The sequence below is a fragment of the Rhipicephalus sanguineus genome, chromosome 4, assembly GCF_013339695.2.
Source record: "Rhipicephalus sanguineus isolate Rsan-2018 chromosome 4, BIME_Rsan_1.4, whole genome shotgun sequence".
Lineage (NCBI taxonomy): Eukaryota > Metazoa > Arthropoda > Arachnida > Ixodida > Ixodidae > Rhipicephalus > Rhipicephalus sanguineus.
The window spans coordinates 160,747,760-160,769,465 of NC_051179.1; the positions used below are offsets into that span (position 1 = coordinate 160,747,760).

At 44.8% G+C, this 21,706-nt stretch overlaps 1 long non-coding RNA gene across 1 annotated transcript; it reads left to right on the forward strand.

Moving 5' to 3' along the window:
• The first annotated feature begins 1,402 nt into the window (after positions 1–1,402).
• Positions 1,403–12,005, forward strand: LOC125758137 (uncharacterized). Its single transcript, XR_007415893.1, has 3 exons — positions 1,403–1,604; positions 5,910–6,048; positions 11,964–12,005. It is a non-coding gene; the product is annotated as an uncharacterized LOC125758137 (long non-coding RNA).
• The last annotated feature ends 9,701 nt before the right edge of the window (positions 12,006–21,706 follow it).

A 21,706-nucleotide genomic window follows, 5' to 3' on the forward strand; every position in this document is an offset into this window, starting at 1 on the left:
CATAGGAATGCCTATGTACTACATTATTATCGCCAGCTACAACAAGCAATAGGTCTTTCTCTCGCATATCCCGCGCACAACCTGTATTGTCAATTTCCGCTGTCTTGTGTTGGTACAGACTGTGAATCATCTGTGACGCATACTCGCATGCCATGGGTCGCGGAATGTGGGTATGCTCGATACGTTAATATCGGAAAGGCTTTGATGACGCACGCGACAGGTATGCCATGATATTGAGGACATGCCCTGTCTGTCACTCGTAATTAAATGAGCACTGACATCAAATTTACGCATGTGAAGATTTTTGCATCCACGAGTAGTTATCTGGCCCCTAGTAGCGATTCGCGACCGAAAATGCAACTGAGGGACGAATAGCTATCTCTTTTATTGATTTATATCACCGGTATCTACACGATTCAAAACGGCCGGCGAGCCCGCCATTTCTTAGCGCTGGCAGCGCTCCCTCGCGGTCAATTCGAGACCGCGCCCCAGTTTACCACTTGTCCACAGAAAGGAGTGACGTGAGGATCAGCTGCTCAGCTAACATTTCGTCTGCTAGGCGCGCACGTTCAATCATTTCTTGTCACAAGCATCGCCGTCGTCGCCGTCAAAAGAACGGTGTTGTCAAAAGTATCGACTAGTGTTGAAGACGGCATTCTGGAACTTAGAATCACCGCGATACGCGACGTCGCGAATTATTTTCGCTTCGACCCTTTGCAAAACAGCGATTAAAAAATGGACGCTGTTCCAAGCAGCAACGAGGAGGTGCCCGGGGACGCACGCTTGGGCCATACTCGCTGGTGAGTTTCAATTAGCTGTATCAGAGAATTTTAGCGTGCACAGCATTCCGGTATACGCAAAGGGGTCTATGGAATATCGGCATAGCGGATGCACACCAGCGGAGAAATAGAATACGATAGGTTTCTACAATAACATTTCTGTGCTTGCCAGGTTCTTCTTTGCACCGCCAGATGGCCCCACCTATCCGGCCTCGCACGGTTACGGCTGCAGTAACCCGGTATTACGCTAGCGCAAGGAAGTCCACGGACGAACTAACGTTCACTACTTACACGCTACATACGTGTTACTTGTTAGCGATGTTATTTATCTATAGGCTGCTCCACTTCGATAGTTTGTGGTCGTGTTGGCGTGTACCGTACGTGTAATGAAACGCCACGCACTTTCCGCTTTTTCCGCGCCTCGACGAGCAGGTCCGTATAGCGAGCGTCTATATGTCGTACAAAATCCTTTTGTGTTCGACAGCTAGGTACCTAGGGAGAGAATCTCTAGGGATTTTCGATGGTGGCCGCCGTCACATCTTGGCGGAGCTTTCTGGAACGCCGCTTCGCTTCGCCGACCGGTGTCGGCTTTCCATCTGTTCCACGTGTGCATGTATGTTCGCGCGTTCGTCTCTTGTCTCTACCGACGACGATGACCGCGAGTCGTGCAGCTTTTGTTTCGACAGCGTAGTCCGTGAAGCGGTGTTCCGTAGCGACTTCGTCGTGACTGCCTCAGAGAACGTCTAGTACTGCCTTTGCTTGATTGACGGACGTCGAGGGCGAAACAGAGCGAAGGTGCTGCAATGCGCTGCCTTGCCACAACAAGTAAGTAGCGATCTCTGTTATTTCGAGTTCTGCTCCGCTAGTCTGAAATGTCGGCGTACCTGTTACATTTACATATCAGGGAGCGTGATCATATAGCTATGCTGCCGTTCTTACGTTGTGGATACGGAGCGTGATAAACATTTCGAACTGCGGCACAAGAGGCTCATCCACGCTCGCTGCGCGAGCAGAAAAAAGTTTTCTGCGAAAGACACGATCGTGTGTTTTCATGCACTACAGCCGCTACAGTTCGACATGGTTAACTTGCACCAACTGGTCCAGTGTTCGGCTTTGCGTAAGTGATAACCACTACTGATATTATCTCATCGAACTAGTAGTAAGGGCACTCCTTTATCGTTAATCCTAGGCAAGGTCTTAGATTTGTTGTACTGCGGTAATGAATAATCCTGTTGGCCGACTGGGGCGTTTGAAAACCTGGTACTTGTAAACAAGAAACAGCTAAAGAACGACTTATCATTTTATTCTAACAGTGCGCAGGGCGATGTTTCGTTAACTTCGCCATTACTTGTACTAGTTTTATGTACCGAAACATGTCTTACAGTATGAATCACGCTTGTCTGGAGTGCCCAAGCCGTTCATTCAGCCGCCTTGTTTTGCAAAGGTACGCAGAGAGTGACGCCGTACCGCACACGGTCATACGGCAAGATGCAAAAATTCGAATGTAACAGAGAGTTGGAAAAACGCCAATGTTTTACTAATACAAAAATGGAGACATAAAAGAATTTAAACTAGACATGTCAGCCTCATCATTGTAAAAAGTATTCACGAAGATAATTTCGAATAGGATAAGAGCCAAGTAAACTTGACTTTGAAGGGACCCTGAAACTGTCTTTGAAATTTTTTGTAAGAATTTATTCTACATCATCATCAAATCATTTGCACCATGAATTGAGCCACGCACAGCATGCCAAGGCAGCTGCAAGCAATTATAGTGACACCCTCCTCGACCCTGCTTTGCCTCCTCAACTTGTCAAACAGCCAACCGTCACGCGCACTCGACAGGTGAAGCTCCATCGAGCACGCGCCGTCAGGCAACACAGACCAAGTGTGTGGAAGATCTGCTCTGCAATGTGCCGCCACACTACCAGCTGTTCTTATTATATTCTCTTGTACGGTGACCATCTCCAAAAGCATGCGGACAAACAAAGGGTATGTGGGAACGACCACCGATCAGCCTAAACTCGGGCAAAGTGTTTGTGTCTCCAGGGGTGAAGCTACAGCCGCAGACACGTGGATCCTGCGGGCGTTGGGTGGATAACAAACAAAATACGTTGATAGGCTAGTTCGCTCATAATCTTCAAAATTGCATAATGGGAAATCGAACAAGACTTAGAAGGAACACAGATGCACAGGACCTGTTCAATCTAGTGCTATCCAATTTTCAAGGTTGAGTGGATAGCGAGAGCAAGATGCCCACTGCAGCAATGAGCTGAAGCAACTCCGTTTGCCAGAAGGCTTACAACCTTGCACGATGTGTCAGCTTTACAAGTCACCACATGCTAGATTTGTGGCGCACAGCTCAGCTAGGGCATCAATGGTGTCAGAAAAAAAAGATTGCGATACAACCTGTTACGCAGCTCATGTCAACACGAAGCATGTTGTAACACAGGCAGGCGATGCTCGCTGCCAAATAAAAGTTCCGTGACTATTACTGTTATTATACTATACTGTTGCAAGTTACAGCTGTTGTTCCAGGGCCAGCAGCAGTGACACATATGTTGTATTAGAGACTGCTGCGTCTAATCTCCATAAGCATTATTTTCATTCCGCATGTTTAGGTGGCAAACTTCGTTTAGAAACTTCACTGTTGTGTACCTAGCAGAGATATTCCAAGATAATCAGCTGACAGTCACACAACGAATATGAAGCTGTACACTGTCATAATCACCTTATGCACATACCACAGTGACTTGGAAACTTTTCCAAATCCTTTTTTTTAGATACAAGCAATTTATTACCAGCATGAGAAGAAGTAAAGTGCTAAAATAGTGACTCCATTCCGTTCAGGTGGTTGAGTTTCTTGAGCAGGTGACTTGACGAGGGAGCTTCTGCCGAATTTTGTTTACTAAAGTACAGCTGCCGGCAGGGCACCCATTTCACAGCCCCCCTTGGGAACAAAAAAAACCTCACCACTATATGAATGTTTGTTTATATCTTGCAATGTTTGAAATACCACTGGCGTAAGCATCCAGAAGCACCTAGAAAGCAGCCCAAGAATAAAGCAAGAGAGGTGAATGACGATAGCCCTCGTTGTGCGCCCTGCAAGCTTGTCCGTCATTGATGTCGACTATGCTCGTAGTACGTCTACTTAGGACAGGTAGTAACCGCTGAGCCGAACCATGAGAGTGAAATAACTAGAAGAATAAGGATGGGTTGGGGCTCATTCGGCAAGCATTATCAAATCATGAGTGGTAATCTACCACTATCCCTGAAGAGGAAGGTATATAACAGCTGCATCTTACCGGTACTTACCTACGGAGCAGAAACCTGGAGACTTACAAAGAGGGTTCAACTTAAATTGAGGACGACGCAGCGAGCGATGGAAAGGAAAATGATAGGTGTAACCTTAAGAGACAGGAAGAGAGCAGAGTGGGTCAGGGAACAAACGGGGGTTAAGGATATCATAGTTGAAATCAAGAAGAAGAAATGGATATGGGCCGGGCACGTAGCACGTCGGCAGGATAACCGGTGGTCATTAAGGGTAACTGACTGGATTCCAAGAGATGGCAAACGCGTGAGGGGGAGACAGAAAATTAGGTGGGTAGATGAGATTAAGAAGTTTGCAGGTATAACGTGGCAGCAGAAAGCACAAGACCGGGTTGATTGGCGGAACATGGGAGATGCCTTTGCCCTGCAGTGGGCGTAGACAGGCTGATGATGATGATGATGCTTGTAGAACAGGTGAATTATCAGTGAGCCTGAGTAGCCACTAAATGCATCATACTGATAATGAGGTCACAAGTTGTCACTAATTCGGGCACTTGCGCTTCCTTTGAGACCATATTAAAATGCGTTTAAGACTATGTTCACCAGTAATACATGGTTTGAGTTACCTATGTATGCGGGAGAATGGAACACAGAAGATTTTGGCTTTGAAGTTGTGTTGTCAGGGGGCCTTCAAAGGGACCGACAACTGGGCACGACGTGCTATTAGATCCTGGTAAAAATGAAAAGACCGTGAAATATAGTGACAGATTCCAGCATCCTTTTCGCGTTGCGAGGAGGATTTATATTTTTAAATCGTGCTTAAAAATAAGAAAAACCGCTACGTTGCGCAGCCTAGCGGAAGAGCCTTGAAGCTAGATTATGAAGTCGGTCACTTTTCTGTACGTATACGTAGTGTGATGCTGTCATGCACGCCATAATTGGTCCTCAAAGTTAGAGTATGCATATTATTATCTATCCCCGCTCAGTTCTGTGCTGCCTACGAGGTAAAAGAAGTTCCATGGTGAGAAGCGGCGCTGCCTTCGCAGCCGCCAGTGGCCCATGTCCAGCCGCGGCGCATGCGCACAGAGTGCACGCATGCGCAGTAAAGCTTCGCGCTAGAACACAAACCGCTCTCGGATTCATTGTTTGCAGCATGTGTTGTCAAGTGTGTTTAAGAGTTCATATTCGCCGCAGATAGAAAAATTCTGATTAAAAATGTTTCACGGCGTTTTCCACGTTACCATTCCGTGGCTAGACAATCTGACCAGTTGGCTTTCCATTGCGCTAAAGAAGATAGGCGCCCTAAAAAATGGTTGTCAGTCCCTTTAAGTGGCACAATCAATCAATGCACAAGCATTGTTGAGAAAACAAATGTATTTGCTCGTTTCAGCATTCTGCACATCCCAAAAGTGGCTGGCTATAAACATCTGCAGCCCCACCGCTGTGGGGCATCTGTTGTTCTCCAGTGAAACCCTATTACACTGGTACGTATGGTCGCTGTCGCTGAACAGCCATGTGCATAAAAATTACTGTTAAAGATTTGCTAAAAACTGCGCACAACGAGCTGCTGCCCAACATCAACATGCACTATGTGCCCAAGCATGCTGCTGTTGTCAAATATAACACAAATAACGGTTTTAATTCACGACCTTGAGAAATAATTGGAATGCCTGTTCTGATTATGGACTGAAATGTGGCTAATCTTGGAAGTTATTTCTTCTTGGACACCTTGCACACTTGGTTCAGTGAATATGCTTGGTCAATAGAATGTTTTGGAGTCTGAACATGCAGTCTGAATAATGTCTTTAATTAGATACACCAGAGCAAATTTTTCACATTGTACTTTTATTGGCATTTCAGGAGCAACACAGTAGGATGACTAAAGGACGCAACACTTCTGGACGGGAATTACATGTTCAAGAATTGTTTTAAAATGTACAAGGAAGATATTGGCATTCTCCTTGCGCCATCAGCTGTTCAACATCTGCGAGCTGCAAAGGTGAACACACTTTCATGTAAACAGGGCCACGTGCATGCATTGGTACAAGGTTGTTCAGTTGTGCTAGATAGAACAAAACACAATCCTAGTCTTCATGCACCAACCACAGAAATGAGGGCTGAACATCAGCTCCGCAAGTGAAGGCAGGTTTCTAGCAGCCTCATATTAACAGTCACTCTGTTCAACTCGATCATAATTGCTCATTCCTCTGCTGTATGTGTGTGTGCATTTATCTGCTAGGCAATTATCGTCTAAACAAACCATAATACTTTGGTGACTTGGCACTATCAAAAAAGAAAGAATTAGGAGAGGAACAAGTGAGGGCAGCACTCTACTAGCTTGTCCCCCTGCTATTTGTTTTTTTTCAACAGCGAAGTTCTTTAAAAGGGGCCCTGAAACACTTTTTCGGCACGGTTAGAAAACACTGCCGATCGGTAGTCGAGGCTCCTGAGAGCACGCGAGCCAAACATTATAGCGCAGCACAAGGCCTGGAATTTACCATTAATTCTGAAAGTCAGCTAGAAATCGTTCCCTCTTCTTTCTACAAATTATGCCATATACCCAAATTCACGGGCTGTCAGCTGACTTGAGCATCGTCAGCTGCATAGTTAACGTGCCTGCGCATGCACTCACGATGCGTTCGAAAGGAAAAAGAAAACAAAGAAAAAGTGCACCAAGTCATGACGTGTAGATGATGTAACTTCTTTGCCCTGTGCCATCCCTCCCCTGCTTAGCTTCCAGTGCTCTCGTTGGGATGAGACAGAAAGCAATTACAGCGTGCGACAAATCTCTAACTCCGCTCGTACACACGGATTTAAAAAATTTTTGGGGCGGTTGATTCATGAGGCAATAAACTCCTTCAAAGAAGCCATTCGATGGTTACTTGTGAAAGAAATTCCATCGTGAGGTGCTAGCAAAAACTCTACAGGTATGTGCCACAAAAAGTGGATATGTGCCAAGCAGCTTCTAGCATAGCATAGCTTTGCATAGTATAGTATAATACGGGGTGGGAAAGGAAGTGAGGGTAAGGAGTGATGTTAGGAGGAGCGGAGAGCGTAAAGCATAGCACAACAGTCCTGTATAGTATTGGAGGCGAGGAGTTATGGAGTCATCCTCTTATCGAATGCACCGCACTTGCGTTCTAGGTAGGATAATTCCGGCGCACTCCTCATAGGTTTCGCTATCGGCGCTCTGTGAAAACATCACGTGGAAGCCCTAACTGACATTTCTGTGGATACTTTCAAACGAAAGAAGTTTTTACAATCAAAATAATAATCTTGGATGAAAAGAAAGCACAGGGTTGCTTACAGGCGCTATCTGTTTACATAAATTGTACAGTGAGTGCACATTGCGAGCGGTCGCCGTGATGGGGCATCCCCAAACAATCTTCTTGCATGAAATGTGGGCAATCCCTAATGGTGAATTTAGGTGCGCGGAAATCAGCGAAACTCAAAAACAAGGACGATAGAAGAAGGCACATTCAAGCACACACCGTTTCCGGCGATGGTGTGCGCTTGAATGTGCCTTCTTCTATCGTCCTTGTTTTTGAGTTTTGCTGGTTTCCTCGCGCCTAAACATGAACTAAGCGGCCCAGATTTTCACGCTTCTGAATGGTGAATTCCACTGGTGGATTCGGAGTGGCCGACGAACTCTGCGCCGGAGCACTCCACTCCGGCGAAGAGCAACCGAAGGAAATCTGTCAATGGAACACGAGGGCCCCGCCAGAGCAAATGGTAGGGGCCGCTAGCGCACATTTGCTTCGCAAGCGCCCAGCATTCCTTGCGTTTTGCGCCGTTTTCGCCTTCACGGGCGCGAGCGGAGAGAACGGGTGCGGTCAGACAGCACATTGCATCGCGCATGCGGTACGCCACGCTCTGCGTGCACGCGCTGGGAGCTTGCGACTTCCGGTCGAATCCGCCGCTTTTCGCGGAGTAGAGGGAGCTGCTCCAGATCTGCCAATGAAACATACAGGGAGCACTCTCAATCCGCGAATGGAACGGACTTGCTCTGAATGGAGCAGAAAAACTGCTACCGGAAGTGCTCCGAATCTGCCAATGGAATTCACCAAAAGAAATATACTCTTACAGAGGTCCGTCTGTATAAATAAATGGATCATACGAGAATGAAGCCTCAATTAAGCGATGACGAAGCCGTAGCATAAAGAAGCATCTATAATTGTCAGTGTTGTAGGCATTACTGAGAAAAAGTAACTAAATACGTTACCCGTTACGCTAAGAAAAAAGGAACGCGTTACCGCCCTACGTTACCTCTTAAAATGTTAACGTGTTACCATTACATTTACCGAAAAAAAGTAACGGACGTTACTTTTGCCGTTACTTCGTGGTCAGAAATATTAATCACTGCATTATTGCTGCAGGAATCCCAAGTAACAATTTTATAAAGCTGATGTTTATATATTTACATAAAACTTCTAGCCCAAATGGCAATTTTACGTGAAGTGCAGATTTAAGGAGAATAAGTTGGACAAATGTATCGTACCTTGGCAAGAGTATAGTTACCTACAGTCGCCTGGACTCGCGTGACACATGGTAAAGCCATTTTAAATGTGAAGCATTTCTTAGCGAACCAAAGGCACTTTGAACGTTTCTATGTATGCTTATCTACATATCTATCTATCTAGCTACCTACATCTGGTGTTCTAACTTAGTGTGGGCCAAAACTGGCATCGGAGGGTAAGAGAATTTGACGAACACGATAGTCTGGTCATGACATGAATAACGTTAAAATCCTTTCGCGTACGTCGTCAAACCCTTTCCTCTACATACGTGTGGTACACACCCGTATACCACGGGCTGCAGGATGTGGGTATGTGCCACGGATGACTGACAGTATATATCAACCCAGGAACGGCGAGAACAGACATTGGTAATTTAAATGCGAGTGCGTTAATAAGAAAAACCGACATCAGCAGCGTTGACCTAACGAATTCAAACATTAAAAATCAGGACCCCAGCAGAAAATCAAACCCAGGCATTCAACGTGGCAGTCAGGTATTCTACCACAGAGCTACGCCAGGTCTTGAAACTGATTTCGAAAAAAGAACCCAACACAGGCGTAATGTCGGTGCAAGGTCAGTTGTGGTTGCAGTGCTGGCTATCTAATTTTATAACAAGGCAATAAGCAATACTTATATACTCCTATGATTCAGGCGTCATGTCAGGATAATTTTAATGGCGGTTCCAGTGTTAGCTCTGCTTTTCAAGCAGTCTAATAAGCTTTACATTTGTATTCCTTGGCTCAAAGCCAAAAAATGCAGCACGCACAGCTACTCGCTGACTGCTTTGCATGGAACCGATTCCCACAAGGCGAGGGATATGCCGAACTTTTTTCGCAGTGTGATTGCACAAAAGAAGATTTTATCATCAACGCTCTTCGTAAAGAAACATCACAACCTGTATAATTGCCGCCAGAATTGCGAGCGTTTATGTAAAAGTGTTCAAGATCAGCCTCATTCGTGGAAAAATTTAATAACTACAGAAACGTGTACCCACAGTTGCCGATCGAAAGAAGCACATTCCTTTTTGAAAACAAAGTTACCGCACAGATTACTGTAAGGAGACGTTTCCACAACTTCTTGTGGAATTTAAGCAACAGCTGCATTTCAAAGCTGTCATCGTAAAGATTGCCTCTCTTAGCGAATACGTCCGCACCTATACGTTAAATAGGCGCTCAGCAGACGAATTGTCCGGCAGCAGTTACAGTTCCGAAATAGTAACGAGTACGTTACGAAGTTACTAAGCTCACGTTTTCATATTGCTGTGCTTTCAAGTGTTGTCAAGTGCTCAGCTGAAGCGGGAGAACTCCTCATTTAGTCAAAATTGCAGCGCAGGTGCTATTCAAAAATATTGTTTTCAGCACATGTCGGTGCTCCCTAAGCAGACAATGCTACTGCTGATCATGTCTATCTGTCACGTTGACAGTGGCGCCAGCTTTTCCGGTGGTGGGCCTCATGCCCAATAGTATGGAAAAGGGAAGGGAAACAGAAGTGAGTGTGAGGAGGAGGGGAGACCGGTGAGGCATAGCATATTCTTTAATAGTACACTATAGCAAGGAGTGGAAAGGGAAACGAGGGTGAGGAGGAGGGGAACGCCACCAGCTTTGTTTCCTCAGTCTTCGCGCCAATAGTACGTAGCTGCCTCCAGTTTTTAAAGACGATAGTCTTTATTGGGGAACTTAAACGCAGAAATTTTGGTCTGTCTTTCTGTCTGTCTGTCTTTCTGTTTGTCGGCACGTCCCTCGATTCAGCCACTCGGCCAAAGTTGAACCACTTGCCCAAGGGCCAGCCGTCTTGAACTGGTACGGCTGTTCATACTTGTGAACGTTGTCGATCAAAAAGTAAATATCATGCATATCTGAGGTGCAACACCACTAGGTAAGTATTAGGTGGCGTGTTCCTTTAATAGAAAATGCATACATACGTAATTTTAAGGACCCTAGTTTCTTAAGCTGTGCTGAAAATGCATAAGAATGGAAGCTTGAGCGAGTTGGAATGCGTTCATCTTTGTTGAAACAGCGCTCACTAGACGACGACGAAGTAAAAGAAGGCACAGGACAGGCGCTGCCTGTCCTGTGCCTTCTTTTACTTCGTCGTCGTCTAGTGAGCGCTGTTTCAACAAAGCTGAAAATGCGACTGCGCTGAAATTTGCCTTCCTCCGTGCCCTTCGCGCGAGCTCATTGTTGTGTTTCAGTTTAGGTTCTGTATTGCACTGTACGAATGCCATGGGTTGGTGTTGAAAAACTTTAGTTTTGAGAAGGCCAGGAAGGTGAAAAAAAATATTTAAAAAGATAAAAAGCAGCGTTGTGGGCGGCCTTCAGGCTGCCGGTTGTGGGCGCCGCTCTGGCGTTCCTGTTTTACCCAGGCGACGTGTAAATAAAAGAGTGTGTGGAGAGTACTCGTTGAGTGCGGACGTTTCTCTGCTTCAGCGCTTCGCGCCAAACCGCGTTTTCGGGCTGGCTGCCGTCCCCGCCGGTCGCGTTGGTCACCGCCGGTCTTCGCCTGCTGCTGCGCCGGGACTACCAGCACGCAACACAGCACTCATGTTTCCCGACGTATTGCCAGATGGCGTCCATATCTCACACAGCGCCTCTTCTATCGTCTTTACACGACATTTGCAGCGAAGCACGCAGATACGCGGCCAATTTTTTTCTCTTCACTAACTGCCGCATTCAAAGACGAACTTTATACTTAACTTTTGACTTGTGAGTGTAACCGGCGCTTAAAGGGGTACTGACGCCTTTTTTTGAAGGCGAGTTTACTCCGCCATACAAATCTCCTGTATGCAGAGACGCCTCTGAGCAAGTGTGAAGCTCAGCAAAGGCTGATCAGATATTTTATGTTTATATGAAAGTAACTTTTTCCATGGCGCACCTACGGACACCAACACTAGCTTGACGTCAGGCTACAGTACTAATTCTGGTGACTTCACGCAGCAGTCTGGCTAGTTGTGATGACGTCAGGTACCAACACTTCGAAGATGGCCACTTGTGCGTCAGCGAAACGTTCAAAATGGCCGCTTGTGCGTCATCAACAGAGCCACGGTGCTGAGCAGCCGTGGAAACGTCACTATATATTGTGCAAGCACGTTACGAGAAGCTCATACCGTGTTGTGACATCAGGGTACAGTAGGAACCGAAACTAGCTTTTAAAAACATATTGTAATTACTTTTTCAGGGTGCACTTGCGCTTAGCACTACCGTTTGTAGGCTCTTGAGGGCTTGGCCTCGCATTTGACGCAAAAAACCAACTGAAATTTTTCGTGTCAGTACCCCTTTAACACCTTTTAAGAACGAGCCTTGCACTTAAGTGCAGCTTTTGTTGGCACTCACTTGAGCACAGTAATTGTAAGGCGGCACTGTCCTTTTATATATTTATCGCTCTCACTTTTTTTTTACAGGCTCTCCTGTATGACAAGGAAGCAGTAGACGCGTCATTCGCAATGCTCATATTATGTGCTTCCAAGGGATGCGGCCAAAGGACGACCTGCGTATGTGCGAGTCACGTTTATGGGAGCTGCAAAAAAGAATTAAAGTGTATCCCCAGTGTTTGTTATATACCTTTATTATACTATAACAGTATATTTCTGAACAAACTATCTGAAACATGGCGGATCGGTGGCACTGCAGAAAGCCGATGAATGCTTGTCAAAGCATAGAAATACACAAAGCAGCATAAAATCTTGCCACTTGTGTGGCCGTTGCATCTTTCCCTTGCCCCAAGGAAGCACGCAGCGCAGTGAAGCGGACTTACGAGCTGCCGTCCAAGGACGCGGCACATGCTCAACATAAATTTTTCTCACTTAAAACAAAAATCACTATAATTAAACTTTCAGAATCGAATTTCCTTTGTACACCCTTCGAAACAAGTGCAATTTTAATTTGACTGCATCGCCAAACTGCATGTGCCTGAACATGAGTCATGCATTTCTTTAACTCACTCTCAATTCCAAATAGCGTTACAGAGGAGAGTTGTTAATACATGTACATTATACAATGTTAAGCAAGGCAGCTTGAAAAGATTAATGGTCTGGGTTATTGGCGACAAAGGCGAGGAGGTGGTTCTATTCAGATGCTGTCTTTGGCAGAATTGAATCGAAAAAAAAAAGTTCGTCTGGCAATTTGGCACTTGGACTTCGATGTGGTCTATTCGTATTTCTGTGTATATGGGTGGTTCGACACACCATTTACACATTTTTCTATGTTTGCGCCCCTCATTCTTTGAAACTTCTCGGTCATCGACCGCCATACGTTTTTCACACACCCCTTATTCTTTGAAACTTCTCGGTCATCGACCTCTATACTTTTTTGACACACTTACTGGCAACTATCCTGGCATGTGGTGTTATTGTATTGTGTTGATATACATTGTAGAAGTTTTTAAAAATTCTCAGAATGGACGCAGAATGCCCTTTTTGCTTCACCACAAAGCATATCGCGAGACAGAATAGCGGACGCAATGGGAGGAAATAAGAAATCACCATTCCTTTTCTAGCAACCACTATGGCAACGTTCAAATCCCTCCCAAGGATACAGAAAAAAATTTTCTTACAATGACGGTTTCATGAAGGAAGCCGAATATTGCACAAAAAAGCTTGGCCACGATTTTTAGAACAGAATCTTGAGAAGTACGAGTGCAATGTCGCGGACGTTTGTCATAGAAGGACCCCATCAAAGAGACGCGCCACGGTGGTGTGGTTATGGTGCTCGACTGCTGATCCGTAGGGCACGGGAACGAATCCCGGCCACGGCGGCCGCATTTAACTTATAAAGGATGAGCGATAGACGTTAATGATACCCTGAGACGAGAGACGATTCTGTACAAATGCTGTGTGGCCAGGTTCATGTGACTACAGGTTGTCTAAATCGTCTTGCTATACTTTAAATATTGCAATCTCTGCACACTGCTCTGAAGCCCATATTTCTGTCCACCTTTTCTTGGAGAGCAATTTCATTCGTACAATCTCACTTCTTTCCATGTGGTGTCTATTTGTGACCATGCGGAAGAACAAATGCGATATCATTTTAAAAATCCGGACAGAAAGTTCTCCTAGTTCGTTGGAATCGATCGAGAACTGAGGACATGTTTCGAACGAGAACAGAAAACACGATGCGTCGTCTATTCCCTAAACTCCGTGTATGCGCAGCTCACGCTCTTCCACATTAAACACGCAAGCCTTGGTCGCTATAGTTAACGCGATATTAAAGCAGAAAAGCGTCATTCCCAAATGCAAGGGCAGCGGTAGCCGTAGAAGCACTACATATTCGCCTTACCAGGCGGGCCGCGCAAGTTTGTGCAGGATGCAGTGGCGTTTTGCTTACCTTCTGACGACCAGTAGGCAAAGTGTCGCATATCAAATATTGGTGCTTGATGCTCCGGGTGGTGCTATATATCCATATAGATTTCACAATGTCACGTAGAACAGCGGAGAAGTTTGGAAGTTGAACGCACGCGTTGGAGCCAGAAAAGTAAACAGGAAGTCGCCATGACGCTTGCAGCAGGAAGCAGGTGGCGCTTCACGCAATCAGAAACCGAAATCGCGATTTTTAAGCGCCTTCAATCGATCCGTCATTTGCGGCCGCCAATCATAAATGCATAAAATAGAGAACTTTTTCTCCATGGGAAACTTTTATTACTGTGTAACATACTTCTGGGTTATTTGGCTGAGCTCAAGGTGTGGAACAAAGATAGTCTCGCGCTTTTCCACTCTCGCTGAGGCTTCGTAACATTTTGATCTGCAGAAACCAGCCGTAGATAAAAAAAAAATAAAATTGATTAGTGACGTCATGCTGACTGACCGGTAGTAGGGTTCGGCGCGAAGTTCGAAAACTCGATTTTGTACCTTCCTTTTGTGTGATTGCAAAAAAATTGTGATTTTTGTGATTGCAAAAACAAAGATTAAAGGTCCCACTCATTAAGAAAATCAATTTTTGCCACTTGTGAAAGATTATGACAATTAAAACATTACAAGCTACTACACTTCAGAAATAGCCCTAGCTTTCTGTCCTAAGTCTGTATCTCAAAGATTGGCTCTCAATGTATTATGGAGAAAAACAAGTTCATTAGGGTGGCTTGTTGGGCAAGTTGGTACATAGTTCTTCGTAAAGAAATGCCAGCAGCAATTAAGAAAACGGAAGAAATTGAGCCAGGAAAAAGAGACAGGAACAGGTAGGATGCTGGACTAACAACTGACTTTATTTCGATGAAGACGCGAGCAACAAACCGAAATGAGCATGCGCAGCAACAACCGTGAATCAATAACAGGCAACCTATCACCTATCACTGTCAAGAAATCGGACCTCCTTGTCATTCAAAAACACAGATGGCGCACTCACACACTTATCAGGACCAAGCTTGTGAATCTGAAACGCTTCAATAATTTCACGTTCTTTCTGTGTTTTGCACTCCCAGTCACCGAAACGTTGCTGAATAGAGGGGCGCAACCGCACACTTTGCAGTGAATCGGTAGATTTCCACCCGTGCCCGTAGGAAGTATATTTGCGTGCTCGCGCATTCTGTCATTCACACACCTGCCCGACTGCCCAATATATTCTTTGCCACAGGTCAGGGGAATGCTGTAGACAATGCAAGTATCACACCTGCTGAAACTGTTGACATGCGCCGTATTACAACTGGACCTACTAATCCCATGCCGCGCAACTCGCTTACATATGCTGGATAAAATGCAGGGCGCAGAAAACACAAGCTTGACGCCGTTTCTCACTGCCACCTTCTTAAGCTTGTGCGATACGCCATGTAAGTAAGGCATAACCACTACTTGCTTCTTCTCTTCACATTCCTTACGCTGTTTAGAAAGCTGTTTCTTTTTCATGTGCAGAGATTCCGCTACCGCCTCAATCATAACCTGAGAGTAGCCTACATTCACCAGCCTTTCAACCTGCTGATGAAAACTGGTTTGCTTTTGATGCGTACAACTTTTTTCCAATGCACTGTAAATGCAAAGGTTGGCAATTGCTCGCTTTACGAGCTTCGAATGGGAAGACTCACACGGAAGGAGCATCTTTTTAGTCCTAGGACTGTACATCCAGCAGATATGATGATGGGAAAAAATTAGCGACATTTCTAAAAACCTAATAGAATTATCAAGTGGTTCTTCATGAGTGAAACATAGATTAGTGGAGCAGGACTTAAACACCTGCAAGATGTCACTGATGGCACTAGTGAGGCAGTCACTTGGTCCAATATTTAAAAGAATAAGAAAGTCATCTACGTATCTGAATATATGGGAGACTCGTCCATCATTTAAAATTGTACACACAGAGTCGTCAAATTTTGCAAGTTATATGTTACATAGAATAGGCGCCACGCAGGAACCAATGCACACACCATTTTTCTGCAAGAATAACTTGCCTTAGAAATTCACAAAAGTAGCCCGAAGATAAAACATTAAAAGTTCAATGAAGTTGCCCGTCGACAGGCCTGTCTCTGTTCCTGTCTCTTTTTCCTGGCTCAGTTTCTTCTGTTTTCTTTAGTGCTGCTGACATTTCTTTACGAAGGAGAAAAACACAATTGAAGAAAAAAGGATGAACCGCTGTCCCCATGGTGAAGCCCTCCATCGACATCTTCCTTTATTAGAACACACTGAATAGATCCTAATGATGACTGTGCCACTCCTAGTCTTCTACACACTTGTCCACACAAGATGTTGCTGTTCAGTGAGCACTTACTTGGTACGTTAAATGACATTTGAAGTCGGGATCATGGCGGAATCCAGTCTGGCTAGGAGGGTACATTTGAAATAAAAAAGAGACACAGACCAGTCCAAACAAAATGTTTATGACGTTTCATCTTCCAGATAAAACGAGCCACTTCTGATGATGTATTCATCGTGAACAAGGCTTCCATGCTGGAAGTCGAAACGTCATCAATGTTCTGTTTAGAATGCTCGGCGCCCCCTTTTTGTTTCGTAGTTAAATAAAATTTTAAACTGTGTGAAAATTGAAATTATTTCATTTGAGACAGTCAAGATTTCAGTTATAAAGACTGCTTTATTTTTGTGCAATAAACATAGCTAGCTCATACAATTTCACTAAAAGAGTTTGAAAGAACCACACTCAGCCTCAAGGAGTCTTACACAAGAGGAAGTAATGGAATGCACACACACACTGGGTGTCTGTGCTTGTACAATTCCTCCTTCCCTACCTAAATTTTGAACTATGTACCAACAGTCCCAGCATCAGTCTCTTCAATAAAGTAATCGTTCTGTTTACCAAAAAACATAATGATGGGAAAACACACTCCTACATAGAAGAATATTATTCGAAAGCTGAAGAACGAAAGAAAGCATGGCAAGATCGCTACCGCGCTGGTTATAGAGTGTCCAAATAATGTTACTGAAATCATTTCCATCAAAGAAAGATTAGTGCATTCAACATAAGCTTGGTAACGTTTCTATGACAAAAAGTTTTTCTGCAAGTATGATGACTGCTTACCGGTCTCCTAAAGTAGAATACACAGTACTACTTTAAATCATTTACACCTTTTAAAAACACATAGGGTGGACCCGTACGGCTCTTGTCCCCTCTGCATACTTTTAGTTCCGTTTAATGGGCCTCTGAGAGCAAAATCAAGACCTCGAGATGTTTGTGATGTTTGATTGTCCTGCACACGTGGGCACTTCTGGCCGATTAATGGTGGCAAACGTTACCTTTAAGATATTTTAATTTGGTTTTAAAGTAAGCGTGAGTGCTCATCTGAGTTGGCAGCACCTCGCGACACCTCCACTAATATGACATAGATGAAGGCCCCGTGTGACGTTCCACAAGAAAAGCCAGTGCTGTTGACGTCACAAAAGATGGACAGGATGCACACAATACCACAACTGGCACCTGACGAGGGCTATTGTTTCTCGTCCCTCTCGCTCAGTTGTCGGGCTGCTCTCAGCGTGGTTTTGGCTGCTTAAGCCAGGAATGCTTTTCATTTTCCTAAGGGGACATGCACTTAACCGGCTTAGCTCATACCGAAGCACCCACATCGTTTCATTCTTTATCGCGCGCGGGGCCCCCGATTTGAAAACTGCGGGTGTTTCAAAATGAAGCTAAAAGTGGCCAGAATTAGACGCACTAGCATTAATTATACGATATGTCAGAGCATTTATGACTCACTCAATTTCGGCATTTCCAGACACAAGGCTACAAATTACAGTAACAAAAGTCACAAGGGGTCCTTTAACTTTTCGCATCCTTTTATGGTGTTTAAACACCTGTGCATTTCTCCTTCACACGCAGGGAGTGAGCATGCATACTTTGGTCATTAAAGCATAAATCAAAGTAATACATAACAGAAAGAGAAGACAGCTGGGCTGCTGGGAGAGAAGCATGAAGTCTACCTCCAAGCAACAACAAAGATTCATCTATGTGTGTATGGCAGCTCACATGAGATGACAAAAAGTACATCGTTTAAAAATTTTACCTTGAACTTTATGGCTAGTTTTTTGGCGGAGCCAGTGTTGCAAGAGCTATGCTCATTGAGATGAGGAAGAGCAGCCTATGGCCAAGTGATGTTGGGCCACTTCTTGTCTTTTGAAATAGCTAAAAGCACCAGCAAAGCATGCTTATACGCAGCTCGTCAGCCCTTACTTTCTCCATGGGGTCAATTCCCCCTCCACAGGGGTTACGACTGAACTTGCAGCACGGGCACCTGCACAAATAAAAGTTGTATTTTGCACACTATAGTACAGCTGAAAACCCTATTGCATTCATTCTCATAAATGTGAATCACAAAAACTGTTCATTAGTTTAAAGGGACGCTAAAGAAAAACAATGAATCGGTTTAGATCGATGGATTGCGCTCTGAGAACTCTAATGTCATTAATTTCGCCATCATAGGTTTATTAATAGAGGAGAAAATCAAGTTCAAAGTTTCATTTTTTAAATTTCATGCCAAAATCTCCCCACGTGACGTCACGGTTTTTAAAGTGTATTTATCGTATTTTGGCACCATTGGCTCAACAAAATTACCCCAAACTTGGTATGTTAAGTCTATGGCACCCTCAGAGGACAATGTACTTCATTTTTACCGATTAGGATCTACGTAGTCCCTAGTAGGCGCCGTCATGGCAAATGGTGCGGAAACTTCAAGGTGGCGTCACCACCCACATTTTGTTTTTGCATGTTTTCTCACAGCAAGCGTGGTGTTTTTGGTATTGCGAAAGAGTAGTTTACTAATATGAGAAAAATAGTTTTGCTCTTTAGTGTCCCTTTAACTCTAGGCTGAGAAGGTAGCAGGGTTTGTACAGGGTTCGATAGCCCAATTCCAAGAGACTTTAAAATCACTGCTGAAAGTTTCTCAAGGATATAAAGCAGCATCCCAAGTAGAAGCTTTTTGCAATAACAATGTTTCCAAATGAATATCGTTAGCTTTACAGATTAAGAATACAAAATTGGTGTCAGGCTCACACACAGCACTTTATTAAAGCTTTGGCTGCATAAGGACAGTGGACATTGTTTGAGCTAGAAGATTTAGATACAGAGTTAGATATAGAGGAGAAAAAAAATAGCACAAGTGCTGGAGGTGAAGTCAAGTCACCAGGAAGAAAGTTGAGAGGAAGTAGACCAGGTGAGGAAATTAAATGAATGGTAGAAGATGAACGGTGGTGAAGGCAGGTTAAACACAGGGCGGGAGCCATAACAGGAGTACGGCATGTGCCCTCGGAGTTGGCCTGATGAACGTTTACCTATACATAGCAGCTGCCATAGTCAATATTAGACACCATATACAAAGAAATTGAAGCATGTTCCGAGAAAGAAAACAATTCCAGGAATTTGAAGGGCCGTGAAAATGTGCTTTTCAATTTCAACTGTTTTCAAGGGCTTCAAGCACCTGTACACACTCTGATGTAACCACAAGCAGGTTTCAGATGATATTCTTAGAGGACTACATAAATATACTTTTCGTACCAATCTAGATAATGGTGTTCCCGCAGTCTGCAAAAAGACAAAGTGGTAAAGTTTATTGGTGCTGTTACGCTGACTGTATGTCAATAAAGAGAGCTAGGGCACTGTACAAGCCAAAGTTCAACCAGAGGCCCATACACAATAAAGACTTTTCACTCCCCCCTACTTTGCAGTTGGGTGGGCCTCTATTGCAAATGTGAGAGGCATGTCAAAATAATAATGTCCGTAGAAGAAATGCATTATCAGTGCATCCCCATTGTACCAAATAACTCGTAAAAAACAGTGCAAAAACAATCGATGAACACAAAGAGACAACTCGTTTGTCCGTTTGTGCACTGTTTTTTATGATACATGACAACCAACTAACCAGAATTACGACCCTTTCGAAGTGCCAAATAACTCATGCCCCTTCACATGGCAGATATGCATGCTTTATCAGTGCATGACATGTAATGCAGGAATTTGGCACGAATTCTCATGCGGCGTAACTGCCAGGACCGCCCGTATCATGACTCCATTGCCGATGGGGGCTTCTCAAAGACCAAGAGTTGTTGACATGTATGACAAAGCGATACGAGAATATTAAGAAAATGGTTTTGCAGAAAAAGTACCCGCGCACGTATGGAGGATGAATCGTGTGCCATTTGGAGCCGCATCAAGCCCGTTTCTTCTTAGTGCCACTCTTCATCATCACTTTGAGAATACCACGGGAGAACACGAAGAGATGACCAGCGGTTTAAAACACCAGTTTTATGTCGATGACATTGTGGCCAAGCAGACACAGCGGAAGCAGCTTTGCTGGTCTGCAATAATGCACCTACTGTTATCAATGAAGCAGAAATGCATCTGCGTAAATGGACGACAAATTCCACAAGTCTTCAACATCTCAGTGAAGAAAGAGAAGGCATTAATAAAGATATTCGTTTAACAGTTCCTAAGAACAAGAAATTACTGGGAGTTGTTTAGTACCCTGAAGATGACGTGTAAAGGCTTGACACCTCCAATATTATGCAGCTCGTAGCATCCATGAAGACAACGAAGAGGAATGTTTTAAAGGCAGAAGCTGAGATGTACGACCCATATGGCTTTCTGTCTCCATTCACAGAGCTTCAAAGGAACTAAAAAGTATGTGTGTGTCAGTCCGAAATGAACGCATACTTCAGTACTTCAGGCAGAATGGAATTAAATGGAAGTTTATAGCGGATAGCGCCCCATGGTGGGGCGGTTTCTGGGAACGGCTGATACGTACAGTAAAGACAGCACTACAACAGGCCTGGAAGACCAACGTTACTAAATCCTGCCAGTTCACAAACTGCGGAGCTCCGCCTGACGCCGTTCCGTTGCGCTCCGCGTGGGGGCGCGCGCGACGGAGTTTGCCCGGCAAGTTGCGGCAAGTCGCGACAGACACGCACGGCCGGACGACCGTTGTAAACAGCCCGCTGCAGTGTGCTTGGTAACGTTTGCGCGAGTACCCGCAGACGTTTGTGGACCGTGCTGGCAAGTGTATGAACCATGCCGCGCTGTTTCGTGCCCGGGTGTAAAAGCGGGTACGATTCCGTTCTACCTTCGGGCGAGAAGAGACATTTTTTTCAGGCCGCCCCGAGAACCCGAACGCCTTGCACTATGGCAGCGACTCAGGTGATGAGTCGCACCCTACAGTCGTGAATTTTACACAGATTTTCTGCCTGTTGAGCCTGTACACACCCATCAAGACAGCGCTACGTGGAAGTGTTCAAGGCGAACCAAATGCTGTGCTCGTTTCTGTGGAAGACACATTGAAGACCGCTGGAGAAGCTCACAGGTCAAAAAGAGCTAGCTTGCGCACAGAGATTGAAGCTAGGCTACTGGAAATCACATCGTTTCCATGTATTACTCCTGACCAAATGAGTGATGACCACAGCTACTTCAGAGGTTCACCAGACGACAGTGTTGTGTACTACTTAGCTGGATATGTTGTACACAAAATGACCAAGCGTAAAGAGTGCCAGTTGTGTCTACAGGACGTTAGTTCAGAAGCTCCTGTCATTGGCTCTGATGCTTACTTAACTACATACCGGAGCTTCAAGGAAGGCAGCCTTAGGCACCCCAGCATCAAGATGCTACACTTCATCAGAGTTGTAAATGAATCTATTTCATTTTCTCTTGATGAGGAAGGTCTCTGTGCGGACCTGTTTTGGAAAGTCTTGGGCGGGTTGGATGAGTGCGATCTGACGAGGCTGGGTTGCGA